The sequence below is a fragment of the Vanellus vanellus genome (genome assembly GCF_965231255.1).
Source record: "Vanellus vanellus genome assembly, chromosome: 4".
NCBI classification, from domain to species: domain Eukaryota; kingdom Metazoa; phylum Chordata; class Aves; order Charadriiformes; family Charadriidae; genus Vanellus; species Vanellus vanellus.
In genome coordinates, this window is record NC_138909.1 from 30,562,836 (window position 1) to 30,569,599 (window position 6,764).

At 36.5% G+C, this 6,764-nt stretch overlaps 1 protein-coding gene and 1 long non-coding RNA gene across 2 annotated transcripts in view; one reads left to right on the plus strand and one right to left on the minus strand.

Moving 5' to 3' along the window:
• The window catches only part of RAP1GDS1 (Rap1 GTPase-GDP dissociation stimulator 1), a 101,719-nt gene that overhangs the window by 72,098 nt on the left and 22,857 nt on the right, over positions 1–6,764 (minus strand). The gene's annotated exons all lie outside the window — the stretch shown is intronic.
• LOC309671493 lies at positions 2,479–5,260 on the plus strand. The gene is made up of 3 exons (XR_014269148.1): positions 2,479–2,497; positions 4,978–5,077; positions 5,164–5,260. It is a non-coding gene; the product is annotated as an uncharacterized lncRNA (long non-coding RNA).

The window sequence follows — 6,764 nt, forward strand, 5'->3', positions numbered from 1 at the left end:
GGGCACACGGGTGCAGCATGAACTGCAGGGTGCTGGTTCTGCTCTGCTGCCATGCAAGACATGCTGGCAGCCTGGGGCTATCCCCAGCAAGAGGTCATCTAAACTGCCTCAGGATGCTCAACCAGGAGACCTGGTAAGGACGGATCAGACCAAATGGTCTATGACAATTCAAAGATCAACAGCTTTATTGGGAAATGAACAGGAAATAGAAAACTCTTTTGCCACTGCAAAATTATTACTATTCACCCACACTTTTAATACTGCATACAACTCTAGGCACCTCATGCTGCAAATGACATGCTGCAGAACTAGAAAAGGCACAGACATGGTTGAGCAAAGGTAAGGAAGAACTACTCCTCAAGAAGTTAAGTAGGCAAGGACTCTTCATTCTGAAAAAAAGAGGACTGAGGGTAAAAAATGACCTAGAGATACTGACATCAGCTACTGGTCATTCACTGTCAGAAATAGGGCAATTGGGTGCACTGACTATCGGCTACAGGTGGCTGTATGGCATTTGCATTGTCACATTGTGCCTCAGCGCTCTGGTTCACCAAGAAAAGAAGATGGCCAAACAAATCCCCCCAGATGTGTTCGGACTTTACTGGGCCATCTGTTTGGATCCAGCAGGCTGGAAAAGATTTGGGGTTCTGAGATTTGTCCACAGCCAGTAAGGTAATTCCTGTGTTATCAGCTGCATCTTTGGTGCTGAACAGGTCCTGAGGCTGATCCTGGCCCAAAACCAGATTAAAACTTAAATCCATGAACCCAGACATCTTAATCAGGGAGTAACTTTTTTTAATTTTTTTTTTTTTATTAACAGAAACCCTGCTTGTTTTGTTCTGTCCTACCATGTTCTTTGAGGTGGGATAACTTTTTTTTTCAGCTGATTTTACTAGTTTCGGGTAAATACTGATAGATCACTAACTGGAGGGCTCCTGCTGCAACCTGTTTTAACTTAGGTACACTTGCTCTAATTTTCTAGCATAGTAACTAATTTTAATGAGAGTGCCTATTTTTGTCAACAGTTCAGCTGCTTCATTCTTAAACACTTTCTGAGTCTTAGATATATACCATCTGGTCTTAGAGACTTGTTACTCTTTCATTTATCCATTTGCTTCAGCATCTGTTCTTCTGACACCTCAATGTCTCATGGAGCTTCATTTTTATTACCTGAAAATACTGACACACTATGACTCATTGCCACCTGAGCAGTACGCTACCTAATTAGTTTTGGTAATTACCAGGTAAGTCTATACATGCTAACAATTACTTAGTCAGTTTGTATTTAAAATCAGGATAGAAACCTAAACAAAGCAGCATCAGACAGCATTCAGTTCACTTGGAATCTCTTGCCAATGCAAAATTTTCACTTTGCTGTAGAATTCTGGTTAATTTTAAGCAAAAGGAGTGGTATGGTGTTAGGTTTGTTTGTTTTTTTTACTTCTTCTGAACTCCTTCAATAACATGTCCGTAAGTAGAATTAAAAGAATCAGCCCTAAAGATAACCAGAAACAGAGATTAGCTAAAATAACGTTTTTCTTGTTTTCTGTTGTTTTTTTTTGGTTTTTTTTTTTTTGTCTTTGAATCTTTGAGATCTTTGAAAATAATTTTGCGTATTATTTTTACTGTAGTCACAGATAAACAATAGATATTAATACAAACATATTTACACTATTGCAAGGTATATTGTTCTGTAGCTGCGGTAATTGTTTTTTTGCATGCTAATGATCCTTTCTCTATTACTTAAATCCTGAGTTGCAAAGGCTAGACTGTAAGAATGACATTTCAGAAGATTTTGCAGAATCTTGGAAGATTTTTGTCCCTTCCCTAGTCAAATATGGTATAGATTTAGGTACTTTTATATTTCATAATTACACAATGAAGATCTAAAATTATCTTAAGGTCCAAAGAAACTGATCAAAATTCAGTGAAATCAACATAACAACTTTTACTGATTTACAAAAAGCCCTAAAAGGTTTTGCTTAAAACAGGTCCTAAAAGAAGGACGAAATAGATTTTTTTCATAAATAAAGAAGAAAAATATTGTTTGATAAAGAGAATCTGTAATGGATGAATTTAATTCACAAATCAACTAATGATAGAAAAAGTAATCATTTCAACTGAAGAAGACATATGGCTCAGTTTATGGAAAGATCTTTTCTGGTACTCTATTACTAGGAGTAGTAGACAAAATCATATACAAGATGGCTGCCCATTTGTAAAGAATTACATTTAATTGATGGATAACTGCACATTTTATTTTCATATAGTTTATTTTCTCCAGGTGCCTGGTCTTCACTAAGCCACATTACGAAAACCCAGGAGACATGCAGAACATAACAGAAAATACTAATTGGGACCTTCTGATAGACAAAGCCTTTTAAATTCTCACTGGGTCCTTAGTAAGCAAGAAACATACAACATCGTCTGCAATCAAAACTGAATCCACTTCAGTGGCTTTATTCAATGCTTCGTTACAAAACTGACAATAAAGAAGGTAAGATGCCTGTTTTATTGTAAGTGATGTGTTGTACCAAGACTAGTCAAATTTCAGAGAAAAATGGTTTGGGTGCTGAATGGAAGAAAAATGTCTTACTGTCTTTACCCCAAGTAATACACAATTTTTCTCTGTCCTTTGGTTTAATTCTTGCATGGTCATGACTCTCTATAAATATATTAATTTCATAGATTCATGCATATCACAGTTAATTTCTTCAAAGCCACCCTGCTGAATAGATCTTACCCTTTTCCCTTACTTTTCAGGAAGTTTTTTAAAGACAATCTTTAAGTGATTTCCCTCTCAAGTTTACTATTCAGGGCAGGGCACCTGCCCTCTATCCTTACAAAACAGAAATGTCCTTTGCTGCTTCGGCTACTGCCAGCAATAACACAAAAAGAAAAGCTGCAAGATAGTCAAAAGCCTAACTTTAGCATCTTAAGAGTTTGTGTAGTTCTCATCTGCCCATTTAGTTTATATGGAGTCTCTAAACCTCTTCCAAGGAAATCTGTACAGGTAACGTAGCGCAGAAGTAGCAATCTTCCTAACCTTCCTACTTTATTTACATGAAAAAAGTACCAACTCATCTCTCTGGTGAAGAGATCACACCATCAATAGAAGTCACAGCTCAGGCATAGATGTATGTCAAAACCAAAAGAAAATTATAAAATGTATATCACAACATAAGCCTTCAAATAGTGAGTCCTGTTAAGGCTCAACTTTTTTATATCCTGAGAATATAACTAATGCAGGAGACAGATAACTGTGTATCATGCTGTATATGGATTTTTCTTACTCTGTGTAACTGGCTAACAAAACCACAATGTTATTTAATAGATAAAATGTTCTCACATTCATAGATTGTGTCAAAACCTGTGCTACTAGCCACGCTGTGTAGAAGCACTAAGGTCAGGGGCACTGCTGTCTCTAGATGAATGTGCTGAACAGGTTGTTTAGAAAAAAGAAGGGAAACACACAGCTAAAAGATTTGAAAGCACATTCTGTAAGTGCACCATTGCGCACCTCTGCTTGCTGGGTGTGATGGGTGTTACACTCCTTCCTCCTGCCTCCCATAGGTCTGATCAGCAGCGATATAGTATGTAACAGCTCATGTGAAGAATGCTTGGGAGCTGAAGCTCAGGCTGCACATACCCTTTCTTTCAGCACTGCTAGTCTCCCTATCAATCACTGCTGAAGGACAAGAGTGGCCACCAAGAAGTAAGTAGGTTTCTTCCAGGGTTTAAGCTACTATAGGCTGCAGTGAACTGGCTTTATGAAAGAGCCAACCAGCTAGCCACTGTATGTAGTCACAGCATTTGGTTCACAAAAGACAACAGCCTCTTTCTGCTGTCAACCAGATTCTGACTTTTTAGCCCAAACTATGGAAATGAATTGTTAGGTGTGGTGGCCTCCCACACCAGCTCCCAAGAACAATTAAAATTACGCAATTCCCAGGTCATCAATTGTCACAATATTATCATCTGTTATCTGGTATTTGTCCAAAGGCATTACTCTCAGTTAGTCACAAATACGTGAGAATATCAGGTTTCATTTCTCAATATACTTTTTTTTTTAGCCTCCACCTTTGGAAGAAAAACAACTTGAAAATATAAACTAGATATTACAAGAGTAAACAGAAACAACCCAAAGGTTTATCCTTTAAAAAATAATGACTTCTTAAGCCAATCTCAATGACTTTTTTTTATGTTTTGCTCATCATCCAGCATTCTCAAGTGTCATTTTTTTTTTCTGACAAGTTACACACATATTTGTCACGGTTTCCTTAAATTGGTTAGATTTAAACAAACCCTATTAGTAATATAATCCCCCAAATAAGTAAAATATGTATGTATCTGTGCAAAAGTTGCATGTATTCTGTATTATAAGATCTCCATAATTCCTTTATTTTAGAGGTAGGTGTGTATACACACACAAACACATATAGTATATACAAACACTACTGCAGACAAAATATTGCTGGAGTGGTATTAGGTTGCATAGTCAAGTATTGAAAACACAGAAAGCTTCAGAATTCAATCAACCCACAGGTATTTGACCCTGTAAAATATCTGCCATAAAATACAGTGCATGCCCAGATGCACACATGATGAATAGTTTTTTCCAAGGGACCCCTATGTCTTTCAGGGCAAATGTTCTGTCAAAGAACAACTATTTAATGTCTTCTCTTATCCTCTGTCTTGGCATGTGGTTTTAATCTTATTTACCAGATACTATTAAAAAAATCCTGTTCTGAAGGTTTACTTCCTTTCTCATTGGCAATTATAAAGTTAGTATCATTATGTTATGTCATAGTGTTTCAAAGATATTAATGTGCTTGTTTTCACAGGGTATTTTTAAGGTAAGGTAGAATCAATATACTATGTGAGTGAATGGGAGAACTGAAACATGAGAAGTTTAAGGTCAAAAGTATTTGTGTGGTAATTTGGGGCTTCTGAAATGAGACAGTTCCTGATTTTCAGGTTAGAGAGTTACTGCACATTCTGGATTCCTTCAGAGTCTTCAGATACAGATATGAATTATTCTCAGCGCTTCTATAAAGCAGACCACGACACATAACGGGTAGGTATCAAGAAAGCATGAGATATGATAAGAGATTACCAGGGATATATTTGGTTTTTTAAATTGCCTGCAATATTTTCCTACAGGAACTGTGTGTCACTGGGGGACAGGAGGATCCAGTTCTCTGTGGGAACATTCAGCTATTAACTGTCAGACCAATTCTTCTCTATTCATGCCCACCCCTCCTTAATTTATGACATGGCTTCCAAGCACTGCAATATAAGAGGTAGGGTCCTTGAGGGAATAGAAGCTCTCTGCCACCAGAGTATCCTGGATTACTCCCCATCCTGTGCACAGAATGAAAAAAATTCTGTGAGGAAAAACAACAAAACAGTCTCTTAAATGACTACTGATACTTCAGACAATAGTCCAAACCTGTTTCTTGCTAATGGTAAAACAAAAACTCACCAAGCAAATGCAAATGGACAGCCTAAAGCAGACACTTGGCATAGAATATAGCTCTTCCTGATAAGCCAGTAAATGACTGAAACAAGATCTTGTACATAAAGGGGTAACCTTAATAACAATCAATGTTATCATTCCCTACAATGATATATTACATATAAATAGACAACCATACAGGAGTATAGAAAAGAAAAGCTTATGTGTGCGTGTGCACACACATGCACACATCCAACTAGCAGGACTTGCATCTCTTTACTGGCTCTTTTTTTACTTTATGTTTGCTGATTAATTATGTTCTTTTGTTCTCTTTCTTTTCCCTTCCTCTTCTGCCCCTCCAGATGCTTTCTGCCTGAAGCATTTTTAATGTAGCAAGCAAGAGACACCTTGTCAAGTCAAGATGGCGAGAACAGGTGATGAAAACAAATAGAAGAAAATTAATCTACAGAAATAGCACAGTCTAGAAACAGCACATTTAAAGCTGTTAGCTCTCTCAGCTTAATCTTTTCTTTGGGATGATCTTCAATCTATGCTACTGGGTATAACCTTTTCTGACCATACCTACTTAAAAAGCCTTGATCCTAATGTGATTCAAGTTAACTGACTACAGATGGCAAATGCTAATCTAGACATTACATAAACAAGTAAGAGAAAAACATTTTCATAAAATGGTTTTGAATTTTCCTTTAAATTATTTCCCTTACTATATTAGAACACAGATTAAATTCATATGTTATAATATTAGAACACCAATTTTTTTCCCTGCATAATTTAATGAAGCTCCCAATTCTCTATACTTTTTCCAAGTTGTGTACAAAATATGGCTTGTCAAGCAAAAAATAACACATATGTAATGCCAGCAGTTAGTCTGAATGGACATTTGTAGGATGCTATAATGCAGGACAATGATTTAGATTTGAAGTATACATTTCTAATCTGTATAATAAGGTTAATCTACTGTTAGCTTTTTCAGTAAACAAGTTAAAATTACTTTTTCCTCTTGTAATGATACTGGGCCTATCATCTTCTCTTACATGAAAGGTATAAACTGGAGCTTTAATAAAAATAAAATAAATACATAAATGAAAATCAGACAATGCAGGGCTGAGGATACAAAGTTCCAGGACTGGCAACAGTGCTGAAGAAGCAGCTGGGAAAAACTCTCATTGACTTCAGCAAGTTCTGGATCTGGTCTTTTGCCTACACTATGCAAGTAAGTACATATAAATTATACAAGATAAGTCCACAGTACAGTATCTGTCATAACTATACTTATGCTATCAGT